At 42.4% G+C, this 26664-nt stretch overlaps 1 protein-coding gene across 2 annotated transcripts in view; it reads right to left on the bottom strand.

Moving 5' to 3' along the window:
* Positions 1 to 26277, bottom strand: part of SCRG1 (stimulator of chondrogenesis 1) — a 50234-nt gene extending 23957 nt beyond the window's left edge. The window contains exons 1-2 of one of the 2 annotated variants that reach the window (XM_056560780.1): positions 26194 to 26277; positions 10500 to 10898 (exon numbers count right to left, since the gene is read on the bottom strand). The gene's annotated coding sequence lies outside the window, so the exon portion shown is untranslated. Of the gene's footprint in view, positions 1 to 2557; positions 2750 to 10499; positions 10899 to 26193 lie in introns of those variants that run through there. The other variant, XM_056560778.1, reaches the window with a different exon arrangement.
* Between the last annotated feature and the right edge of the window lie 387 nt (positions 26278 to 26664).

The following is a 26664-nucleotide window of genomic DNA, read 5'->3' as shown; positions in this document are numbered from 1 at the left end:
ATCACCACAGAGGATGATAATATACTATTACAAAAGGATCTTGGGAAGCTGGAGGCTTGGGCACAGACATGGCAAATTAAGTTTAATGTGGATAAATGTAAGGTTATGCACTTAGGCCATAATAACAAAATGTACAATTATGTGCTAAATAATAAAAAAAAATAGGTAAAACTTCTACCAAAACAGACTTGGGGAACTGGTGGACAGTAAGCTCAACTTTAATTATCAGTGCCAGACAGCTGCTGCCAAGTCTAAGAGAGTCATGGGATGTATCAAGAGAGGGATAGAGGCCTGTGAAAGGGACATCATTTTGCCTCTATATACATTATATATGTAACACTCACATTTCTGTAGACAGGAACGCAGGTAGTAGTGGATCCGCTGGACCTGTGTGGCAGATGACTCGGACCGCACCAGGGAGGGAAGTCTAAGGTGCCGCTGGTTTTCACCTGAGCCCACCGCAAAGCGGGATGGACTTGCTGCAGCAGGCGGCACCCAGGTCGCTACCCCTGGTACAGCTCGACCACACAGGCAGCTGAGGAGTTTCGAGGCACAGGTAGGATACAGCAACTCATCGTCAGGATAGCAGAAGGTCAGGACAGGAAGCACAGGTGCCTAATCGGGGACGGAGCAGGAGGTCAAAAAGGCAGGTGGCAAAAGAGCAAGGTGAGGTCACAGAGCTAAAGGTCAGGAACACGGCAAGACAACTAACAGGTACACTTTCTCTTAGGAACTGGGGCAACAAAGATGCAGCAGGGAAGTATGGGAGGTGGAGGAACTTATAACTGAGCCACAGGTGTACACTTAATTATTGTGCGTACTGGCCCTTTAAATCTCCGAGCTCTGGCACGCGTGTGCCCTAGGGGTCGGGATACGTGCACTGGAGCAGAGATACAGAGGAGGTGGCAGGAGAAGCACCAGGTAAGTAACAGGCTGGGATTCGCATGTGGGCGCGTCCCGTGATACGAATCCCAGCCCAGCCGGCATCACGAGGTGACGGGGCCATGCACTCACAGCCAGCGTGTGCGGCCGGATAGCTGAACATAACAATAGAGAGGCAAAACTATGTCCCTGTCACAGGCCTCTATCCCTCTCTTGATACATCCCATGACTCTGTTAGCCTCGGCAGCAGCTGCCTGGCACTGATCACTAAAGTTGAGCTCACGGTCCACCAGTACCCCCAAGTCTGTTTTGGTAGAAGTTTTAACTAATGTCTTATTATTTAGCACATAATTGTACATTTTGTTATTATGGTTTGTTATTATGGCCCAAGTGCATAACCTTACACGGCCATGACTGTAAATCACTAGTCAGACCACATATAGAGTATTGTGTCCAATTAGTTTAGAGAAAATATGTCTTAGGGGTGATCTGATCACAATGTACAAATGTATGAATAGACAGTACAGAGATCTTTTTAGTGATCTTTTTATACCTTAACCACAACAAGGGGCATCCTCTACATCTAGAGGAAGGAAGGTTTCACCATCATCACAGACAGAGATTCTTTACTGTAAGAGCAGTGAGACTATGGAATTCTCTGCCACATGATGTTGTGATGTCTGACTCACTAAACAAGTTCAAGGGGGGCCTGGATGTTTTTCTAGATAGTAATAACATTAGAGGTTACGGATACTAGATTTGTGGAGATAAAATGTTGATCCAGGGATTTATTCTGATCGCCATATTGGGGTTGGAAAGGAATTTTTCTTCTGTCATGGGGCAATTGGCATCAGCCTCATGGGGGTTTTAGCCTTTGTCTGGCTCAACTCAGTAGGGTTTTAGGATGAACTCGATGGACTGTACTACTATGTTACATGCCACCAGCCATTAAAGCCGCAACAGATAATTTGATGCATTATATCCTCAAAACTGAATGATTAGAGTATACCTTTTTGCTTTCAAATGCAGAAATATATTCCTATTCACCATCATGTTAAATAAACTGGAGAGGAAAACATTACAAAGCCATATAAAACTAGGCATAATATTTGTCCTTTGCCTTAAAAAGTGCCAGACAGGGGATCTGTTCTCACTCCTTAAAAATCCCATGTGCACAGTGTGCGCTATACTGCAGGCGACAGTGGAGAAAAGTTAAGGAATTACGTATATGTAAAATACGTCAACGGCTCATTTCCATTCCAACATACACTTTCTCAAAATGATGTTTTTTCCAAGTATTAACATTCACATAAAAGTGTATTATATGTTTCTCTCACATGACTGTAATGGCTAGGATAAAATAACTGTTTTGTGACTTGACTGGCACAATTAAGATTGTGTTCATTTTATGTAGCACATTAATGTATTTACTTTACAAATAACCATTCTTTAATGAATTTACATTTAATATTGAAGAAACACTGGTCAAAAACCACAATTTAGTTATCATATAGTATATCTATGGGTTCCAATGGCTGGCAGCTGTAGGCATATAAATGGTTGGTGTGGTAGACCTCTTGCATCACTGTGTCCCAAAGTAATAAATCCATGCAAACAGACAAGTGTAATGCCAGCAATCAGCATCCACTGACATATGGTCTGCCCCTGCACTTACCACCGATCTCTGTTGCTGCTTCCTCTTCCTGTGGCTGCAGTTCCTGGTTTGGTCGACAGGGTGCAAACACATGCTGTTCCTGCAATTTATAGGGCCAGAATGCACACTCTATAAGGCTTCCACCTATCCCTGCCTTACACTATTTCCCAGTGCCTGGCATTGGAGTCATATAGCCTGCCTGGCCAGCCCATAACAACTCATACTGGGACCACTCTTGGAAAGTGACTTGGTATTTTCTAGCAGCATAAGTCCAGCTTCCACATCCTAGTGAGGGAAAAAAGGTTTAAAGGGGTACTTCACTGGAAAAAATTTTTTTTTTTAAATCAACAGATGCCAGAAAGTTAAACAAATCTGTAAATTACTTCTATTTAAAAATCTTAATCCTTCCATTACTTATCAGCTGCTGTATGATCCACAGGATGTTATTTTCTTTTTCAATTTCTTTTCTGTCTGACCACAGTTCTCTCTGCTGACACCTCTGTCCATGTCAGGAACTGTCCAGAGCAGGAGAGGTTTGCTATGGGGATTTGCTCACACTCTGGACAGTTCCTAAAATGGACAGAGGTGTCAGCAGAGAGCACTGTGGTCACGCAGAAAGGAAATTCAAAAAAGAAAAGAACTTCCTGTGGAGCATATAGCAGCTGATAAGTACTGGAAGGATTAAGATTTTTAGATAGAACTAATTTATAAATCTGTTAAACTTTTAGGCACCATTTGATTAAAAAAAAATATTTTGTTCAGAGGAGTACCCCTTCAAACCTAGAGGGTACAAAAAACCTGGCCTTTATTCTTTCAAAGACAGCACCCTCCTTGTCTCCACTTTGGGTGTGATACAGGGCCGGACTGGGGGACAAAATAGGCCCAGGCATTTTAGACTAAGCAGCCTACTTTGGCCATGGGTGAGGGCCACGACGGGAAAGAGGCCAAATTTTGGTCATAATTGGGTATAATAGGGTATATAATGAAATTATATAATCAAAAAGCAAGTCCAAGTCACAGCATCAAGTGAAAGACCCCAGTTCAAAATGCAAAAAGCTGTAAAATGTATTGGATCTCCAATCTGGGGGTCTTTCACTTGATGCTGTGACTTGCTTTATGTTCAATATTCTGGATTGACCATCTTGACAAAAGGATGGTGCATTATTATGTCTGTTTTGTTTTTTGTTTTTTTACAGTATTTGTGATGGAGGCCTTTGAAACAAATGTGATTCAGGCCGAACTGTGTTTTTATGAGCTTTTGCATAGTGATCTATATAAATCAATAAATGCAAGCTGCATATCATTTTCACACAAATAGTCCACATAACCCTGAAACAAAATATAGAACTTGTCAGTTTCCTTAATTTTTTTGAATACATAACACAAAATTGGCTACCAAAACAGTAATATTTTATACATAAGAAAATGCTGTCATCCAATAGTAAGTCATTATGGCATACCTACTTAAAGGAGATCTGTAGTGCTCTGAACTTTATCCCCTATGCTTTGGATAGGGGATAAGTTTTAGATCGCGAGGGGGGGTCCGAGCGCCGGGGCCTCCCGCGATCTCCTGTACGGGGCTGCGGCAATGTACAGGAAAGGGGGTGTTCTGTCCCTATTGGATTCATGGAGGGGCGTGCCTGCTGCCGCATCATGCTAGGATGAAACACCCCCTTTCCTGTATATTGCCGTGGGCCCGTACAGGAGATCCGGGGGCCCCAGCGCTCGGACCCCCCGCAATCTAAAACTTACCCCCTATCCTTTGAATAGGGGATAAAGTTCAGAGCATTACAGATCTCCTTTAACTACATATTACTGCCATACAGTAACCAAATTGCAGTACAATACAATGTCTAGAGAACAGCATTATGCAGTATCATAATAATGCCATACAGTGGCTATGTAATAGTCCAATATAGACCCAAAGATCCTTGATATAGTAAATGATATGTCATAATATGTGTTATTAATGGTAGGGAGCAGTGCTGAGCTTGTCTGTGTCCCGACGGCAGTCTGAGATTTAGGACTCCAGCATGAGTCTGAAATCTATTTTTAAAAAAAGGCTTGCGGCCAGAACTGGTAGGGAGAACCCTAGTGTTAATTTTTTCAAAGCGGAAAATTTAATAGAAAGAAGCATATTTTTTTAATAACATGCTATTGGAAAGTTATTCTGCATACATCTATATATATATAAAACTCAACGTGTGTGTGTGTGTGTGTGTGTGTGTGTGTGTGTGTATGTATGTATGTATGTATGTGTGTATGTTCCACAAAAACTTCCAAACGGCTAAAGATATTAACATGAAACTTGGCACACATGTTACTTATATGTCAACAACAAACATAGGCTAGGTGATTTAACCCTTACTCACCTCCATTTGCCAGGGGCGGGGTTTATGTTTAAAGTCCTATACAAGTCTATGGGAAATATATATTACTGCATAACTTCCAAACGGCTGTAGATATTTCAATAATACTTGGTCACATGTTACTTATATGTCCACTTAAAATATAGGATAATTAATTTAACCCTTAACTACCCACATTTGTGAGGGTCGGGGTTTTTGTTTAAAGTCCCATGCAAATCAATGGGAAATGTATGTTCCCACATAACTTCTGGAGATATTTCAATACCTGGTACACATATTACAGGTCGGAATATGAGGACGGGATGGGAGGTCGAGATAGGAGGTCAAGATAGGAGGACGGGATGGTCGGGATAGGAGGTCGAGTTAGGAGGTCGGGATATGAGGACGGGCGATTCAAATAAGGGATGGAGATACCTTTTTTTAATAAAATAGTAGGGTACCATTAAAAAAAAAAGATACAGTAGGGATGGAAAAAATTGTATTTAATTAATATATTTTTTATAACAACATTTTTATTAATTTTTAAACAGGGATCAATTCTTGTGGGAGGGCAGTGAACTAAAAATGTGGCCTGCAATATTAAAAATGTAGAAAGGGGCCATTTAAATGTAAAAGTAATACACTGCTCAAAAAAATTAAGGAAACACTTAAACAACACAATGTAAGGAGGAGCACTGCCAGAGCCCTGCAAAATGACCTCCAGTAGGCCAGAAATGTGCATGTGTCCACTCAAACGGTCAGAAACAGACTCCATGAGGGTGGAATGAGGGCTCGACGTCCAAAGGTGAGGGTTGTGCTTACAGCCCAACACCGTGCAAGACGTTTGGCATTTGCCAGAGAACACCAAGATTGGCAAATTCGCCACTGGCACCCTGTGCTCTTCACAGATGAAAGCAGGTTCACACTGAGCACATGTGACAGACATGATAGTCTGGAGACACTGAGGAGAACGTTCTGTTGCCTGCAACATCCTTCAGCATGACCGGTTTGGCGGTGAGTCAGTAATGGTGTGCGGTGGCATTACTTTGGAAAGTTGCACAGCCCTCCTTGTGCTTGCCTGACTGCCATTAGGTACCAAGATGAGATCCTCAGACCCCTTGTGAGAGCATATGCTGGTGCGGTTGGCCCTGGGTTCCTCCTAATGTAAGACAATGCTAGACCTTATGTGGCTGGAGTGTGTCAGCAGTTCCTGCAAGAGGAAGGCATTGATGCTATGGACTGGCTCGCCCACTCCCCAGACTTGAATCCGATTGAGCACCTCTGGGACATAATTTCTTGCTCCATCCACCAATGCCACGTTGCACCACAGACTGTCCAGGAGTTGGCAATTATTTTAGTCCAGGTTTGGAAGGACATCCCACAGGAGACCATCCGCCACCTCATCAGGAGCATGCCGAGGCATTGTAGGGAGGTCAGGCAGGCACGTGGAGGCCACACACACTACTGAGCCTCATTTTGACTTGTTTTAAAGACATTACATCAAAGTTTGATCAGCCTGTAGTGTGGTTTTCTATTTTGATTTTGAGTGTGACTCCATATCCAGACGTCCATGGGTTGATAAATTTGATTTCCATTGATAATTTTTGTGTGATTTTGCTGTCAGCATATTCATGAAAGACGAAAGTATTTCATATGATTAGTTCATTCATTCACATCTAGGATATGTTATCTTAATGTTCCCTTTATTTTTTTGAGCAGTGTATATTTTTTATAGTAATTTTTGTTAAACTTTTTATTAGTAATGTATTTAATAAAGTGTGTGTTTTTTTACTTTTAGTAGTACCTGTACTAATAGATAGATTGCCTCAGGTGTCCCTTCTGACACCTGTTGCGATCCTCCTATATAATGTATACAAGCGGACAGCATGGCCGTTTCTCCGCTCCACTGCACTGTATTCTGTGATGTGAAGCTCTTCATATCACAGATTCATATTTACCGCAGAGAGCTGTGATTGGCCAGATGGTTCCAGCCATTCACAACTCTCTGCAGGAAATAAAAATAATAGGTATATATACGGGAATGCAGGGGAGCAGAGAAGAGCGGCTGGCCGCATCTGTACATTATACAGGAGGATCACAGTGGGTGTCAGGAGTGACACCTGCTGTGATCTTTCCTTAAAGAACAAGTCTTATGCCCTAAATTACAGAAAAACTTAGCAGGATAGAGGATAAGTTTTAGATCTCAGGGGAGCCGAGCGCTGTGGCCCCCCGTGATCGTCTGTACAGAGCCCCGGCTCTCACACAGAGTGGCGCAGGGCAACACGCCCCCTTCATATATCTCTATGGGAGAGCCGTTCGGCAATGTTCGGCTCTCCAATAGAGATATATGGAGGGGGCATGGTGGCCCTCGCTTCGGGCAGGGGTTGTGACACGCCGCTCTGTGTGAGAGCTGGGACTCCATACAAACGATCGCAAGGGGCCAAAGCGCTTGGACCTCCCACGATCAAAAACGTATCCCCTATCCCGGGTATAGGGGATACATTTTTCTGTAATTTAGGGCATGAGACTCTGCTCCATGAGGGCACACTCTGCTTCATGCTGGGAACTGTAGTACCTGCATTAAAAGAGAGATCGCAGCAGGTGTCAGAAGTGACACTCGCTGCGATCTGTCTAATAATGTAGGTACTACAGCTCCCAGCATGGAGCAAAGTGTGCTCCATGCTGGGAGCAGTTGTACCTGCAGTTAAGGACAGATCAGGTCACCCACTGCGATTGTCCTTCATCCTTCATCCCTGAGATGCGGATCGGCTTTCTCCTGCTCTCCTCATCTCTGCACTGTACTCTGGCCAGCCAGTAATGTGAATAGAAATTTAGATCACTGATTCATAATTCCCGCTGATAGTGATGATTGGCTGCCACCATCCGACCAATCACCACTCTGGGCAGAAAATATGAATCAATTATGTGAATTCTATTCACATCACTGGCCATCCCGAAGTACAGAGCAGAGATGCGAGTGCAGGAGAAAGCCGCTCTGCAATATAAAGCATGATCGCATCGGGTCTCAGAAGTGACAACCGGGGAGATCTGTCTATTAGTACAGATACTACTACTCCCATTTGTTCCATGCTGGGAGTAGTAGGACTACCTAAAAAAAATTAAAAATAAAGAAAAAAAGTGAAAAAAGTAAAAAAAACACACACTTTATTAAACACATTATTAAAATACATTACTAATAAAAAGTTTAACAAAATTAATTATAAAAAAATATATTATTTTGACATTTAAATGTCCCCTTTCTACATTTTTATTATCATCAGCTACATTTTTAGGTCCCTGCCCACCTACATAAATTGGTCCCATTTTAAAAATGAATAAAAATTTCGTTATAAAAAATTTAAATTTTGTTAAATACATTTATTTTTTTTTTGGTACCCAACAAATTTTGAAAAAAAACGCCAAAGGAGCCAAAAATGCAATTTCCACTCAAAGGCAAAAACGCCAGAAAAATGCATGAAAAAAAACGTCAAACGCAGGAAAATGCAGTAGTGGATGGGAAAAAAAAATGATTTAACAACAGTGTCTGCATGCGTTTCACTTTTTTTCTCTCTATTTTTTACATAGTACTACTACTCCCAACATGGAACAGACTGTTCCATGATGGAATAGTAGTACCTGTACTATTAGACATATTGCTGCGGCTGTCACTCCTGACACCCGATGCTATCATCCATAATATAGCAGAGATACAGAGCGGCTCTATACAGCGCTCGCATCTCTGCAACATCACTCATTCATATTGGTTACAGTCAATCCCCGCTCTCACAGGGAAATATGAATCAGTGAAGTTCTATTCATATCACTGGCCGGCCGGAGTATAGTGCAGAGATGCGAGCGCTGTATAGATCTGCTCCGCATCTCTGCAATAGATAGGACACTCTGCTCCATGCTGGGAGCTGTAGTACCTACATTTAAGGAAAGATGACAGCGGATGTCACTCCTGACACCCACTGTGATCCTCCTGTATAATGTATAGATGCGGCCAGCCGCTCTTCTATGGTCTCCGGCATATATATATATACCTATTCATATTTCCCACAGAGAGTTGTGATTGGCTGGAACCATCTGGCCAATCACAGCTCTCTGCGGGAAATATGAATAGGTGTATATACACGGCAGTGCAGGAGACAATAAAGGTGTCCGGCCGCATCTATAAATTATACAGAAGGATCGCAATGGACCCGGGGCGATCTGTCAATTAGTACTGATAGCACTACACCAATCATGGAACAGTGGGTTCCATGCTGGGAGTAGTAGTACTACCTACAAAAAATTTAAAAATAAAGAAAAAAAAGTGAAAAACACACACACACTACATTTTTATTATTGTCGGCTACATTTTTTGTACCCTGTCCGCACACATAAATTGATTCCTGTTTAAAAATGAATAAAAATTTTGTTATAAAAAATATGAATTTCGTTAAATACAATTTTTTCCATCGCTACTGTATCTTTTTTATAATTTTTTTTAATGGTACCCTACGAAATTTTATTAAAAAAGGTATCTCGACCACTTTTTTGGATTGCTTGGCGTTTTTTTTACTTCCATAGACTTCTGCTGAAAAACACCAAAAAAGAGTGATAAAGTGCCAAAAGGATTAAAAGAAACGCCAAACTGAAAAATGCAAAGTGGAGATTTTTTTTTGCCTTTTTTCATTGATTTACAACTAACATCTGGCAGCTGCATTTTTTCAATTGAAAAAACGCCATGGTGGCTGTTTTGGCATTTTTTTGGGCAAAACGCAAAAAAAAAAAAAAAAAAAAAAAAACAACTGGAAACTTAGCCTTAGGCTGTATTCAAACATTGTGTTTTATACGTTTTAATTTATTAAATTTTAGTCTGTTAGTTCAGTAATCGAGGCAAAAATGGTGGTAATTTACCACAGTTGAGCAAATTACTATGAAACTGTATCTTTATCTTAGTAAAAACATGTAAAATGCAGTTACATTTCAAAATGCAAGCACAGCCTAATGACTTCATATTTTCACAAAACACCTAAACTGCGATTATAGGTCAAATTGCTTTCATCTCATGGCAACATTTTTTTTTTTTTAAATAATGCACTGTGAATAAGAAATCGCATCAAAACTGCATACAAGTTGGTTGAGATCAGTTCACATTATGATCATCTCCAGCCTGATGAGATGACCAGGTGCAATAATCTAACGCCCCAGCCGAAGCCAGAGGATTGATGGGAAATGTAGGCAGCACTACAGGTTGACTTCATTGATGAATTTACATCCAAAATCGAGCCTATCCCATGGCTGCCACATCAGCTAAAACAGGTAATAGCCTATGCTGTACTATATAGGCAAAAATAAAAATTCCCAGATATATATATTAAATGATAACATTCTTTTCACTATTCACTATTGATTGTAAAGTCGTAATTGTGGCATAATACGACATACAATGCAATATAATACAATGTACAGTAAGAACAGGATAGTAAATGATGGTCCTGCAGGCAAATTTATCATAAAGCACAATAAAATGTAGCCAAATAGTGAAGTTACACAGCTTTATTAAATTAACAAACATCACATTGTTTTCTATGCCAAGTTATGTTAGCATTTCTGAATGCAGACCTTACCTGTACCTGCTGTGAACTTTCTGGATGTCGTGTAGACCTCTTAGTAGATCAGTGCTGCGTTACTGTGTGCAGAATGAGGTACAGTGCTAGTGATGGGGCCAAAAGAAATGCTGGGCTGGGGGAGTGGGCTGACTTGACTGAGCAAGAAGCATAAACGTAGCTTTGTTTCTTCTGCAGTGACAACTTCTCACTTCTTGCCAGCATTGGCCAGAGAAACTGGGAATAACAGGCTTCTTCAGCCATGTCCAATACCTAGGACATCCATGATCATTTTACTTCCAGACCTTAACACAAGCCTTCTTTATAGATATTCCAATGAGGGCAACTGATTCATAGGGAAAATAGAGTACCGGTAGTTTGTTAGTACTTTATTTCGATCATCCTCACATCCACCATTCACTGGAATGAAGAATGAATGATTTATTAGATGGTCACAATAATAGAAAAACAAATCTTAACTGTTACATCTATAGATTAAATAGAAGACAATATATTTTTTAGATGTCATATTTATAAAAGTATGACACATGACATATCTGTACATAACATAAAAATATAAGGGGACTGTAGATAGTACCGTATTTTTGTCCTATAGGACGCACCGGCACATAAGACGCACCCAATTTTTAGGGGCAAAATCTAAAAAAACAAAGATTTTGAACCCAATAGTTGTCTTCAACCTGCGGACCTCCAGATGTTGCAAAACTACAACTCCCAGCATGCCCGGACAGCCGTTGGCTGTCCGGGCATGCTGGGAGTTGTAGTTTTGCAACATCTGGAGGTCCGCAGAATGAAGACCACTGCATAGGAGGTAATACTCACGTGTCCCCGCCGCTCCGGACCCATCACCGCTGCCCTGGATGTTGCTCCATCGCTGTTGCCGTGTCCCCCGTCGCTCTGCTGCCGGCCGGGTATCCTCGCTCTCCGTCACTGCCATCACGTCGCTATGCACGCCGACGCACGTACGCGACGACGTGATGACGAGGAAGGAGACCGCCGGCCATACAGGGGATCTCTGAACGGAGAAGACACTGTGCAATGTGCTGCTGTGCCAAATGGCACTCTTCATTTTAATAAAATTTAGACAGGTGGTGCCATCATCCAAAGGGCACCCTAGACGGATGCCTACCTCGCCAATGTTCCCAAACCCAGGGCCGGCCCAACCAAGGGACCATAGTCCCAGGCGGCACTTTTTCAGTTTGTGCCACCTGGGTCCATGGTCAGGCCGGCCCTGCCGCTGCACCACCGCTGCTCATTGTTATAAAGTGGCCGTGGCGCCAGCACAGCCCAAGCTGCTTAATATCGCAGCGGCCACTTTAACACTGCGAGTCTGCTGCCAGCCGGCCCGGGTCTGACGAGGGATTTTGCACAAGTGACATCCCTCCGCAGACCCGTGCAGGAGGACATCAGTGATGTCATTCGTCAGGCTGCCGCCGGAGAGGAGATGCGCTGCGCAGGCCAGTTGACTGTGTCTGTGTCTATGACGCCGTGTGTGTCTGTGTGTCGGGGGGGAGCACTATGCTACTGTGGGGGAACTGCTGCCTAATGTGAGGAAACTGCTACTTAATGTGTGGTGCAAAACTGCTCCCTTATGTGGAGAAACTGTTACTTACCTAATGTGGGGAAACTGCTGCCTACCTAATGCTTTTTTTTTTTGTGGGGGGGGATTTTTGTCACCTGTTTTGCAACAATTGGAGGCTTTTTGTTTGAGAAGACATTGTATTATGGGTGCTCTCCTCAGCGGAGAGCGCCAAAAATGTCCTAAACCATTTTTTGTGTTTCTTTTTTCTTCTTGTTTCAGATCCGTGTATGCAGAGGATTATGGCGGATTTGGTGGACTACTGCGGATAACTGGATTTTTTTACATTTTAATAAAATGGTTAACGAGGGCTGTGATTGTGTTTTTTTTTTTTATTGAATTTTCAGGCTTAGCAGTGGAAACCGTCTTATTAAAGGAATCCATTTGTAAGCCATGGCTTAACATTACCCCCAAAAACAGCTAGCGCTAACACCCAAATATTACCCCAGTACCCACCGCCACACGGGTACCGGGAAGAGCCGGTACCGACTGGTCTGGAGCATCAAAAATGGCGCTCCTGGGCCTAGGCGGTAACAGGCTGACATTATTTAGGCTGGGGTGGGCCAGTATCAATGGTCCTCGCCCACCCTGGTAACGTCAGGTAGTTGCTGCTTGGTTTGTATCTGAATAATAGTGCATAATAGGATTGTACAAGAAACCTGTCCTCAAAGGTACATAGAAAAAATTGTGGAAGGAAAGTGATAAGTCCAATAGCATTTAAAATGATTTATTATAGATAAATGCAGAAATGTTTATAGTCGAGGTCTAACACAGGGCCCTTGCGCAGACTCATCGACAATAATAATAAAATAAATAAATGGGGTAAAAGAAATACTTTAACTGAACTAGAAATAGTCCTCACAAATGAGAATGTCCGTATGTTCCATAAATATCAAATGGCCCTATAACAGATGGTCTGAAAAGAGTTCCGCAATTCTGTGGAAGCCATTAATGATAAAGTGCATGAAAATGTTATCGCAGTATAAGTCAAATAGTGTGGTGCTATGCACCGCTCACCAGGTCCACGTTCTTTTTGGGCTTCAGCCTCTGGTTACAGCTGCAGTATGCCAGTCGTCCTGAGATGCGAGACAAGCCGACAGTGTTCGGAGGGTCACAGTGGGAGCGCATGCTGGCAATGTGTGTAGTTGTGAACAAAGTTGCGTTCCTTCAGCATAGATGATTGATACAGTTGGGGCACGTGGTCCAGCTCCTGGGATGTCCACATCAGCGGCAGATGAGAGACCTGGATGGATGCTCAGCTGTGGCAAGCATGATCTCCTTGCTTGGTAGCAGCTGGCTCAATCTGTAAGGTGGTACAAAGTGTATGTACAAATCCCGAATGGGCAAATTGGTGAGAAATATTGCACAAGTCCCAATATTCTCCTCGGGGTAGGAATAGTTGAAAGTATGGAACAGTTCTCAATGGGGGTAAATGCAAGCAGAAGACTAGACGTGCTTCAAGGCCACGACCCTTTTCTTCAGTAGTCTTGTATGGATGTGAAACAATAAAACAGTCCGATTATATAACCCAAAGAATTAAGAAAGGGGAGGGGAAAAGGGATGGGAAAAGAGTGGTAAATAAAACATGAAATGTATCTGGCGATCCTGCTAAAAGCATATTGTGCAGACATATTATTAAAATGGTCACGCTACCAGATATAAGACTTAGAAACAGAAGAAAAAGAAGGAAAAGGAAATATAGTCTATGGTGTACAAATGAGCACTACATAAAATATATGTGGAGACAACATTATAATGGTAGCAATGAAAATATAAATATGTAAAATATGTATAAATTAGGATACCAATGCAATAAAAATAAAAGTAAAGAATAAAAATAAATAAATATAAAAATAAGAGTAGTATATCATATCTATAATATAAAGAAGGGACCAAAACACATCCTCTATCATTACATTTTGCAGAATATCACCACCAAGACCCTTCTAATTTGTTCTTTACAGCTATTCAGAATGTCAGGAGATGTTGAGCTTACATCATACAAATGTCTAGAGTAGAAGCTAAGAAAACCTTCGAATTTGACACATTGACACCAAGGGGATTGAATGCTGAAATAGAAATTTTTGGCTTTCTTTGACACACTTGGGTCGGGCTCTCCCCCATGGCTGTCACCAGCAGGTCGTTTACCATCGCGATGACGGACCCTGTGGTTGATTCCGCTTAAGTGATACATCGTTTCTTCTGTGTTGATACACTTTATTCTTATTCTATTTGTGTCCAATCTTTCATTATAGGCTCTATTGTTATGCATTAATTTTTTCTATTTAATTTCATTTTCACATGTAATATTTTCTGTTTCCCATTACTATACTTTTATTCTTATTTTTATATTTATTAATTTTTATTCTTTATTTTTATTAAATTTTTATATTTATTTTTATATTTATTTTTAGTGCATTGATATCCTAATTTATACATATTTAACATATTTATATTTTTATTGCTACCATTATGATGTTGTCTCCACATATATTTTATTTTATATATTGCTCATTTGTACACCATAGACTATATTTCCTTTTCTTTTTTTTCTCTGTCTTTTTCTAAGTTTGATATCCAGTAGCGTGACAATTTTTATAATATGTCTGCACAATATGCTTTTAGCAGGATCGCCAGATCCATTTCTTGTTTTATTTACCACCCTTTTCCCCTCCCCTTTCTTAATCCTTTGGGTTATATAAACTGGACAGTTTTATTGTTTCACATCCATACAAGACTACTGAGGAAAAGGCCCGTGGCCTTGAATCGCATCTAGTCCTCTGCTTGTATTTACCCCCGTTGAGAACTGTTCCATACGTTCAACTATTCTTACCCCAAGGAGAATATCGGTGCAATATTTCTCACCAATTTGCCCATTCAGGATTTTTACATACATGTTGTACTACATTACAGTTTGAGCCAGCTGCTACCAAGCTACTCTCCGCAGATGAGCATCCATCCAGGTCTCTCATCCGCCGCTGATGCAGTCATCCTAGGAGCCGGATCACTGCACTGAATGCACGCGCCCCAACTGTGTCAATCACCTATGCTGAAGGAAAGTGACTCTGTTCACAACTACATGCACTGCCAGCACGTGCTCCCACTGTAACCCTCCGAACACTGTCGGTTTGCCTCACATCTCAAGATGGCTGGCATGCTGCAGCCGTAACCAGAGTCTGAAACCCTAACAGAACGTGGACCCGGGGAGCGGTGCATAGCACCACACTATTTAACTTATAGTGGAGCAAAAAAGTATTTAGTCAGCCACCAATTGTGCAAGTTTTCCCACTTAAAAAGATGAGAGAGGCCTGTAATTTTCATCATAGGTATACCTCAACTATGAGAGACATAATGTCTGATTTTCAAATAATTTATTTGCAAATAAAGGTGGAAAATAAGTATTTGGTCACCTACAAACAAGCAAGATTTCTGGCTCTCACAGACCTGTAACTTCTTCTTTAAGAGTCTCCTCTGTCCTCCACTTGTTACCTGTATTAATGGCACCTGTTTGAACTTATTATCAGTATAAAAGAAACCTCTCCACAACCTCAAACAGTCACACTCCAAACTCCACTATGGCCAAGACCAAAGAGCTGTCGATGGACACCAGAAACAAAATTGTAGACCTGCACCAGACTGGAAGACTGAATCTGCACTACGCAAGCAGCTTGGTGTGAAAAAATCAACTGTGGGAGCAATTATTAGAAAATGGAACACATACAAGACCACTGATAATCTCCCTCGATCTGGTGCTCCACGCAAGATCTCACCCGTGGTGTAAAAATGATCACAACATCTGTGAGCAAAAATCCCAGAACCACACGGGGGACCTAGTGAATGACCTGCAGAGAGCTGGGACCAAAGTAACAAAGGCTACCATCAGTAACACACTACGCCACCAGGGACTCAAATCATGCCAGACGTGTCCCCTGCTTCAGCCAGTACATGAGAGCATGTGGATGATTCAGTAGAGGATTGGGAGATTGTCATATGGTCAGATGAAACCAAAGTAGAACTTTTTGGTAAAAACTCAGCTTGTCGTGTTTGGAGGAGAAAGAATGCTGAGTGGCATCCAAAGAACACCATACCTACTGTGAAGCATGGGGGTGGAAACATCATGCTTTGGGGCTGTTTTTCAGCAAAGGGACCAGTATGACTGATCCTTGTAAAGGAAAGACTGAATGGGGCCATGTATCATTAGAGTGAAAACCTCCTTCCATCAGCAAGGGCATTGAAGATGAAACACGGCTGGGTCTTTCAGCATGACAATGATCCCAAACACACCGCCCAGGCAACGAAGGAGTAGCTTCATAAGAAGCATTTCAAGGTCCTTGAGTGGCCTAGCCAGTCTCCATATCTCAACCCCATAGAAAACCTTTTAGAACGAGTTGAAAGTCCGTGTTGCCCAGCGACAGCCCCAAAACATCACTGCTCTAGAGGAGATCTGCATGGAGGAATGGGCCAAAATACCAGCAACAATGTGTGAAAACCTTGTAGAGACTTACAGAAAACATTTGTCCTCTGTCATTGCCAACACAGGGTATATAACAAAGTATTGAGATGAACTTTTGTTATTGACCAAATAACAATTTTCCACAATGATTTTCAAATAAATTCTTTAAAAATCAGACATTGTGATTTTATTGATTTTGTTTTTTCTCATTATGTCTCTCATAGTTGAGGTATACCTATGATGAAAATTACAGGCCTCTCTCATCTTTTTAAGTGGGAGAACTTGGTGGCTGACTAAATACTTTTTTGCCCCAATGTATACTGCAATAGCATTTTCATGCACTTTATCATAAACTGCTTCCACTGAATTGCAGAACTCTTTTCAGACCATTTGATATTTATGGAACATATGGATATTCTCATTTGTGGGGACTATTTCTAGTATCTAGTTTTTATACCAGTTATTTGTTTTACCCTATTCATAATTTTTTTCATTATTGCCGTTGAGTCTGCGCAAGGGCCCCACGTTAGACCTCGACTATATACATTTCTGCATTTATCTATAATAAATTGTTTTAAACGCTATTGGACATATCACTTTCCTTTCACAATTTTTTCTACATACATTTGAGGACTGGTTTGTTGTATAATCCTATTATACACTATTAGAAAACGTCAGATGTCCAGCACCAGGAAGGCAGGTAAAAACTTATTTATTGAGGTACAAAAGTAACAAACAGCATATCAAGGAGCGTAAAGCCTACGCGTTTCAGGCTAGAGAGCCCTTAGTCATGGCATAAAAACTTTACAGCACTGTGTTCTTTTATAGTAAAATGCAATAGAATCACATGATCTGAGCAGCAAAGTAGTGGATCATCTAAAAAATGCGGCATGGAGTTAATCACAAAACACTAAGATTGTTATACATATATAGACATGGCGTACAATACACGGGTATATAGGACAACCACAAGATTCAATTGCACTAGTACTTATATTATCGTGAGCACATGGTACCAAAGATAAGGATTTTACAACGAGACAGGATAGGGCTCATCCCCCTTTCTTCATCACACAGTACAGCAAACAATTTCATAAAATTAGGAATATCATTGAAAAGAATTTACCTATATTGCATCAAGACACTGTTTTGTATAATCTTTTACAGGACAACTTCAAGATGGTGTCCAAAAGAGGTCCCTCTCTGGGATCTATCCTATCACCCAGTACGTTTAGTAGTAATGATAACAAACATACTGGTACGAATTGGTTGCTTCATGCGGGTAACTGGAGGTGTGGGCACAATGTCTGCATCACTTGCAGTTACATGCAGGTCAATAAGGAATTTAAATCATATTCAAATACCAAAACTTTTGTTTTGAAGGATTATGTAAATTGCAATACAAAAAATGTAGTTTATCTAGCGTCCTGCACATCATGCCAATGCCAGTATGTTGGTTGTACCATGAACTCCCTGAAAACTAGGATACGCAGGCACATATCTGATGCAAAGAATACTTTGTCTTTTAATAGTAATATTTCTGCGTTGTCCAGGCATTTTAGGGATGTTCATGGAGGCAACATGAATACATTACAAATCATGGGCATAGAAAAAGTTAGGAAACCGAGACGGGGTGGAGACTTAAGAAGAATGGTTCTCAACAGGGAATCATTCTGGATATTCATGCTAGGCACGAGAGAACCACAAGGGTTAAATTTGAGACAAGACCTTATACTAACGTTTTAATAACAGAAGTAATTAGTAAATACGGTCCATCTATTTAGCCAGATTTCAACATTGCTCACGATAATATAAGTACTAGTGCAATTGAATCTTGTGGTTGTCCTATATACCCGTGTATTGTACGCCATGTCTATATATGTATAACAATCTTAGTGTTTTGTGATTAACTCCATGCCGCATTTTTTAGATGATCCACTACTTTGCTGCTCAGATCATGTGATTCTATTGCATTTTACTATAAAAGAACACAGTGCTGTAAAGTTTTTATGCCATGACTAAGGGCTCTCTAGCCTGAAACGCGTAGGCTTTACGCTCCTTGATATGCTGTTTGTTACTTTTGTACCTCAATAAATAAGTTTTTACCTGCCTTCCTGGTGCTGGACATCTTCCGTTTTCTACTATTGCACGTGGAAGGGAACGCCACCCTGCCGGTCTGCAGCACGGAGGCCGGGTTACGGGGATAGAGCAGCACCTCTTGCATTGTTGTCTATGAATTGGCGCTACCTGCTCTCCCCGACAAGAGGACAACGCTGACTGTAACTATGGAACAGCACATGACGGAACTAGTGGATGCGGTGGAGGACCTGGAACCAAATGCCATGGTTGCCCCTATAACAGATAGGGCAGAAAAAATCAGGTCAGTCTTTTCTTCCAACCTGGGGAATCTGACTCCCACTGCTCCACAAGATCTCATTCTTTTAATGCGGCAATTGGAAAATCTACAAATAAAGGAACTCAAGACATGGTGGGACTTCCAAACACTGAGTACCTATCATGAGAAACTTATGATACCAAGGGGACTGAGGTTAAAAAAACGACCTACCAAGGTCTTTTCACAACAATTCCAGAATAAGTGGGATACAGCTCTATCCGAGTGCTCTCAAAAATTGATTTCCTACATTATGGAGGAAGAAGAGCTGGAGCTAAAAGCTATCGAAACTGAGATGCAAGATGTGAAAAGTAAACTTAAACCATTTCAAAACAACGATAACTATAAGGTGCTAGAATTAAAAGTTACACAAAAAACCACAGAATTGGAAAATAAAATCATGGACATTAAAAAAGGAAAATTTAACCGAGATACCCTTGATTATCAGAAAGATGAAATATATACATGGGCTATGCACAAAACATCGGACTATGAACACAATGTACCTAAATCCATTTTGAGAAATGGGAACAAAAAGAGGAGTTACCGAAAGAAAAACCGCAAAGTGAAACGCAGAGTGAGTTTTTCCGATGTGGATAGCGCCCAGGAAATATCCTCATCAAATGAAAGCCTGTCTACTTCGTCCCGGAAATCCATTCCAACCACACCTGGTGTTAATTGTGAGCAATTGGGGTTTCGTCACGCAAACGTACACGGAGAGGAGGAAGGAAGCGTGGATGCAAGCGGGTATGCCCTCCGGTCCAAAACTCCGCACAAAAAGTGAGTGAAACCGTTTTGAATCTCTCTGCATCTATTATCACCTCTGCACAATCATCTGCCCTCAGTAAGGGACTGAATTATGTTCCAACGTGTGACTTTAACCTGTTTGCTACTATACTGGATGTAAACAGGTGGGCACGGAAACTGACTTTGCACAAACATTTTTCTCTTATACCGAAATCTACAAGACATGAACCGGACACGGTCACTTACAGTGACGACACACATATTTATGAAGGTGTAGTTGCCAATGATGTTGGTACGTGTGTTGATTTTGCTGATCAGAGAAATATACTTACATTAAGAGCATTGAATATTGAATCGTCTAGTTTTTGTGATGAGGGACAAGGAATTATTACCTGTAATAGGGATTTCTATCCTGTAGCGTCACGCCCTCCTGCTCTGGACAGATTTCAGGAACTAGTGGAAAAGGATTTAGTGGAACTACACGAAGAGGTTAAAAGTAGAAATAATACACATGGTTCCAATCTGTCCAGACTAGAGAAAGCAGCCATACAAGAATTAAAGAACAACAAAAATGTGATCATCCGGAATTCAGATAAGGGTGGATGCATAGTGGTTTTAGATGTGGGTTTGTATGAGAAATTAAATATGAACATGTTATCAGACCAATCCACATATAGGCAGCTCAAAGGTGACCCTACAAGTAGCTGTCAGGCTGCACTAAACAGAATATTGGAGGAAGGTATCCAAATGGGTATCTTAGATAACAAAATGAAGGAATACTTGATGGTCAGGAATCCTGTCACCCCAGTCTTCCACTCTCTCCCCAAGGTCCACAAAGGGGTTTTTCCACCTCCCCTGCGCCCTATTGTGGCAGGTATTGGATCTCTTGGGGAGAGACTGGGGGACTGGGTTGACAGCTATTTGCAACCCCTCACTAAGGTCACACCCAGCTATATCAGGGATACCAAACATGTCTTACAGGTAATGGAGGGTATCAGGTGGAATTCCGCATGTGCATGGGCCACGTGTGATGTGGTCTCCCTTTATCCATCCATTCCCTGGCCAGAGGGCATCAGAGCTTTGGCCAAACATATGGACACATACAGTCGATGCTCCCCTGGTTTGAAGGAATTTATTTTAATGGCCACGGAATTTTTGTTGAAAAATAATTACTTTATGTTCGATGGCCGCTTTTTTCTTCAAACCAGGGGAGCATCGATGGGGGCGAAATACTCCCCATCCTTTGCCAATATTTTTATGAGTCAGTGGGAAGAGGAGGTGATCTTCTCAAACAGTAATCCATACCAAAAACAGATCAAATGGATGGGGAGATACATAGATGATCTCATTTTTGTATGGGAAGGCTCGGAATTGGAGTTTAAAGAGTTTGTACAATACATTAATGATAACAAACTGAACCTTTCCTTCACCTACAATTTTTCACAGGAAAGCATACCCTTCTTGGATGTATGTTTTTCTGTGGATAATGATAGGATTGTGGCGGCCCCCTATAGAAAGGAGAATACAGGGAATTCTATACTACAAGCCACATCATGCCATCCCCAACATGTTCTCCGCAACATCCCCTATGGGGAATGGTGCAGATTAAGACGCAATTGTAGCAAACAAGAAACATTTATACATGAATCGGACCTACTCTTTAACAGATTACGGGAAAGAGGATATCACCCGGAGACACTCTATAAGGCAAGAAATAGAGCGGCCAAACTAGATAGACAGGATCTTATTGCACATGGTACCAAAGATAAGGATTTTACAACGAGACAGGATAGGGCTCATCCCCCTTTCTTCATCACACAGTACAGCAAACAATTTCATAAAATTAGGAATATCATTGAAAAGAATTTACCTATATTGCATCAAGACACTGTTTTGTATAATCTTTTACAGGACAACTTCAAGATGGTGTCCAAAAGAGGTCCCTCTCTGGGATCTATCCTATCACCCAGTACGTTTAGTAGTAATGATAACAAACATACTGGTACGAATTGGTTGCTTCATGCGGGTAACTGGAGGTGTGGGCACAATGTCTGCATCACTTGCAGTTACATGCAGGTCAATAAGGAATTTAAATCATATTCAAATACCAAAACTTTTGTTTTGAAGGATTATGTAAATTGCAATACAAAAAATGTAGTTTATCTAGCGTCCTGCACATCATGCCAATGCCAGTATGTTGGTTGTACCATGAACTCCCTGAAAACTAGGATACGCAGGCACATATCTGATGCAAAGAATACTTTGTCTTTTAATAGTAATATTTCTGCGTTGTCCAGGCATTTTAGGGATGTTCATGGAGGCAACATGAATACATTACAAATCATGGGCATAGAAAAAGTTAGGAAACCGAGACGGGGTGGAGACTTAAGAAGAATGGTTCTCAACAGGGAATCATTCTGGATATTCATGCTAGGCACGAGAGAACCACAAGGGTTAAATTTGAGACAAGACCTTATACTAACGTTTTAATAACAGAAGTAATTAGTAAATACGGTCCATCTATTTAGCCAGATTTCAACATTGCTCACGATAATATAAGTACTAGTGCAATTGAATCTTGTGGTTGTCCTATATACCCGTGTATTGTACGCCATGTCTATATATGTATAACAATCTTAGTGTTTTGTGATTAACTCCATGCCGCATTTTTTAGATGATCCACTACTTTGCTGCTCAGATCATGTGATTCTATTGCATTTTACTATAAAAGAACACAGTGCTGTAAAGTTTTTATGCCATGACTAAGGGCTCTCTAGCCTGAAACGCGTAGGCTTTACGCTCCTTGATATGCTGTTTGTTACTTTTGTACCTCAATAAATAAGTTTTTACCTGCCTTCCTGGTGCTGGACATCTTCCGTTTTCTACTATTGCACGTGGAAGGGAACGCCACCCTGCCGGTCTGCAGCACGGAAGCCGGGTTACGGGGATAGAGCAGCACCTCTTGCATTGTTATTATACACTATTATCTAAATTATTCCTTATCCTAACTGGGGTTTTAGGCAACACACTTAACCTTGGACATGCACTCAGCTATAGTGAACTGCATTATTATCTTTTACCTTGATTGGTATATGGCTAAAAATAAAATAGGGGGAACCCTATGCGCTTTTTAAAATGTATTTATTCATGAAAAAAAACAGCATAGGGTTCCCCGTATTTTTATTCTCAGCCAGATTCCAACCAAGCAGCAACAGCCTGACATTACCAGGGTGGGCGAGGACCATTGTTACTGGCCCTCATAGGCGTGCGCACGGGGTGTGCCGGGTGTGCACAGGCACACCCTAATCACCGCGGCCTGCTGCTGGACTTTTTTTTTTTCTCACTACTAAACGCCAGCCCCACCGGACATCGCCGACATCACCAGCCCGACCCCCCACCCACACACCACTCCCCCCACCACCCCACGCTTGGCTCCGCAACCACTACTACACACATTATCCCTACGCTGACTGACCTTACAGAGCGCGGGGGCTGATGGGTCCGCCGTCAGTGCGCACGGCTGCACATGACGTCATGACGCACGCGCGCACTGTTTCTGGAGAGCCCGCACAGGAGAGGCCCGCTGCCAGGACAAGGACAGGAGAAGCCCGGGCCCCCAGCTCTGGAATCTGGGCTGCTGGAGAGGGCAGCTAAGGAGAGAGAGGCCTGCAGCAGCAGCAAGTGCCGGTAAGTGGCTGCTGACCTGCTGCCATACATGATGGCGATGTAGTTCTGAACATTATGTAGGCTCATAGGCGTGCGCAGCCTATTGCATTAGGGTGTGCACCCTAAAGCACAAACTCACTCTGCGCACGCGTGTGTGTGTGTGTGTATACATACATACATATACACACACACACTCCTGCTTGCATAGTGGAGGAGGATTGGATCCAGGGCCAGTTTTAGACTTAGCGTGGCCCTGGGCAAAATCAGAAGTGGGTTCCCAAATGTCGTAATAGTGCACTAATCAAATTAGCACATTTTGGGTCACTTCAAATACCATAAAAAATATCTAAAAAGCAAAAAAAATAAAAATAAAAAAAATCGTACCGATAAAAACTACAAATCACAGCGCTAAAAATGACCCTTATACATCCCCATATACAGAAAAATAAAGTGCTATAGGGATCAGAATAGTACAATTTTATATTTTTGTATTCACATTAGGTTGGCAGCATAGTTCCCCCACATTAGGTTGGCAGTATAAATTTCCCACATTAGGATGGAAATATATTTCCCCCACATTAGGTTGGCAGTATAGTTCCCCCACATTAGGTGCAGTATAGTTCCCCCACATTAGGTTAGTAGTACAGTTCCTCCACATTAGGTGCAGTACAGTTCCCCCACATTAGGTTGGCAGTATAGTTCCCCCACATTAGGTTAGTAGTACCGTTCCCCCACATTAGGTTGGCAGTATAGTTCCCCCACATTAATTTGGCAGTATAGTTCCCCCATATTAGGTGCGTAGTATAGGTCCCCCACATTAGGTTAGTAGTACAGTTCCTCCACATTAGGTGCAGTATAGTTCCCCCACATTAGGTGCAGTATAGTTCCCCCACATTAGGTGCAGTATAGTTCCCCCACATTAGGTGCAGTATAGTTCCCCCACATTAGATGCAGTACAGTTCCCCCAAATTAGGTGCAGTATAGTTCCCCACATTAGGTGCAGTATAGTTCCCCCACATTAGGTACAGTATAGTTCCCCCACATTAGGTTGGCAGTATAGTTCCTCCACATTAGGTTGGCAGTATAGTTCCTCCACATTAGGTTGGCAGTATAGTTCCCCACATTAGGTACAGTATAGTTCCTCCACATTAGGTGCAGTACAGTTCCCCCACATTAGGTGCAGTACAGTTCCCCCACATTAGGTGCAGTACAGTTCCCCCACATTAGGTGCAGTACAGTTCCCCCACATTAGGTGCAGTATAGTTCCCCCACATTAGGTGCAGTATAGTTATAATTGTAGGGAGGAGGACAAGTCTAGAATTTACCATGAGGCTTACGGGACTAATTCTACCCCTGATCTTATATTTGCCAAGGGGTTCAATGGGCGGAGCCAAAGGGTTGTCAAAATTAGGTTTTGCCTAGAGTGTCAAAAATCCATGCACCAGCCCTGACTAGACTTCCCACTTGTGTATGTTTGCTGGTGTTTATAGGGAGGCATTTGATGTGGATTTGAAAAAAAAATTGTAAGTTGAATGGTAAAACTCATGTTTGTTCTTTACTTGGCAAACAGAAGAACACTTTTACTATAAGATGGGGGCACAGAGGGGGGGGGGGGGGGGGGAATATTCCAAATAGAATTTTTTTTTTCACCAGATTGGTTGAAAAAGTGATGCGGCACCCAGCAAGCTTGGAGCAGTGTGCACATTGTAGTTTTGGGTCTGCAGCTGACCCAAAACTAGGACTCCCAGCATGTTACACCATAATCTAAATTGTACTCCTATATAGATGTGTGGAGTTGTAGTTTTGGTCATCATAGATTGTATCAGGGCATGCTGGGAATTGTAGTTGGTAACTGCACCTCCCAGCATTGCATTCCTTCAAGGAATGCAATTCTGGGATTTGCAGTTACCAACTACAATTCCCAGCATGCCCTGATACAATATATGGTGACCAAAACTCCAACTCCCATTATGTTGCACTATACTATAGGTTATATGGTGTTACATGCTGGGGGGAGCTGTAGTTTTGGGTCAGCTGCAGAGATATAGGCTGGAATCTCAATGAAGGGAATTTCTTGACCAGATTCCAGCCTATGTCTCTGCAGTTGACCCGAAACTACAGCTCCCCCCAGCATGTAGCACCATATAACCTATATTATAGTATAGTGCAACATAATGGGAGTTGTAGTTTTGGGTCAGCTGCAAAACATAAGCTGCATCAGGGCATGCTGGGCATTACAAATAGTAACTGCAACTCCCAGCATGCCCTGATACAATCTTGGTCTGCTCTGCAGCTTTCCCAAAATTAATGCATTGCTTCCCCAGGACTCAGGAGTATAGTGCAAAATAATGGGAGTTGTAGTTTTGGGTCAGCTGCAAAACCATAGACTGTATCAGGCTGATACAGTCTATGGTTTTGCCGCTGACCCAAAACTAATTTTGGGACAGCTGCAGAGCAGACCGAGATTGTGTCAGGGCATGCTGGGAGTTACAGTAGTAACTGCAACTCCCAGCATGCAACTCCCAGTATGCCCTGACCACACCACACATGCCCAGGCTCACAGCTCAGGACTACATCCCCATCATGTATGATTGTGATTGTCTATTATATGTAGGTTCACAGCTCAGGACTACATCCCCATCATGTATGATTGTGACTGTCTATTATATGTAGCCTACATATAATAGACAATCACACATGATGGGGATGTAGTCCTTAGCTGTGAGCCTACATATAATAGACAATCACAATCATACATGATGGGGATGTAGTCCTGAGATGTGAGCCTACATAATGTAGGCTCACAGTTCAGGACTACTTCCCCATCATGTATGGCAGCAGGCCAGCAGCCACTTACCGGCACTTGCTGCTGCAGGCCTCTCTCTCCTTAGATGCCCTCTACAGCAGCCCAGACTCCAGAGCTGGGGGCCCGGGCTTCTCCTGTCCTTGCCCTGGCAGCGGGCCTCTCCTGTGCGGGCTCTCCAGAAACAGTGCGCGCGTGCGTCATGACGTCATGTGCAGCCGTGCGCACTGACGCCTGACCCATCAGCCCAGTGGCGTTGCGACCCGGGTGCGGGGGGTGCGGCCCGCACCGGGTGACACCAACCTAATGGGGTGACACCAAGATGCTCCGCAGCACCCCCCCCCATCTGTGCCCGACCGGCCTCCCATCCGTCAGGAACCCATACCCCCCCCCCCCCCCGCGCTGTGTGTGCGGTGCGCCCGTCCGTCAGCAAACCCCCTCTTTCACCTTCACTGTGCGCCCGACCGTCATCACACCCCTCACCTTCACCAGTACTGTGCCCGGCCTCCGCTCCCACGTCTGCGC

This window comes from Hyla sarda, chromosome 1, assembly GCF_029499605.1.
Source record: "Hyla sarda isolate aHylSar1 chromosome 1, aHylSar1.hap1, whole genome shotgun sequence".
Lineage (NCBI taxonomy): Eukaryota > Metazoa > Chordata > Amphibia > Anura > Hylidae > Hyla > Hyla sarda.
Note: the sequence above shows the minus strand (reverse complement) of the source record. Positions and strands in the feature narration are given on the sequence as shown.